Raw genomic sequence first — 467 nt, forward strand, 5'->3', positions numbered from 1 at the left:
TGTATAGTACATATATAAATAAAACTATATATATATATATATATATATATATATATATATATATATATATATATATATATATATATATATATATATATAAAACCATCAGAAATTAGGTACTATGACAACGGACAAATCAACTGCCAGCTGAAGAAAAATCTCAGGAAGCCTGTATCCAGCATAACAAGACAGGCCCTCACCTGGAATCCACAGGGCAGGAGGAGGAGAGGCAGACCAAGAAAGACCTGGAGACGTGACCTTGAAGAAGACACCAAGAAGATTGGATACACCTGGGGACAGTTGGAGAGACTAGCCCAGGACAGGATACACATGGGGACAGTTGGAGAGACTAGCCCAGGACAGGATACACCTGGGGACAGTTGGAGAGAATAGCCCAGGACAGGATACACCTGGGGACAGTTGGAGAGACTAGCCCAGGACAGGATACACCTGGGGACAGTTGGAGA

The sequence above is a fragment of the Physella acuta genome, unplaced genomic scaffold (assembly GCF_028476545.2).
Source record: "Physella acuta isolate Inbredline_101_S28 unplaced genomic scaffold, ASM2847654v3 ptg000217l, whole genome shotgun sequence".
Classification (NCBI taxonomy): Eukaryota; Metazoa; Mollusca; class Gastropoda; family Physidae; genus Physella; species Physella acuta.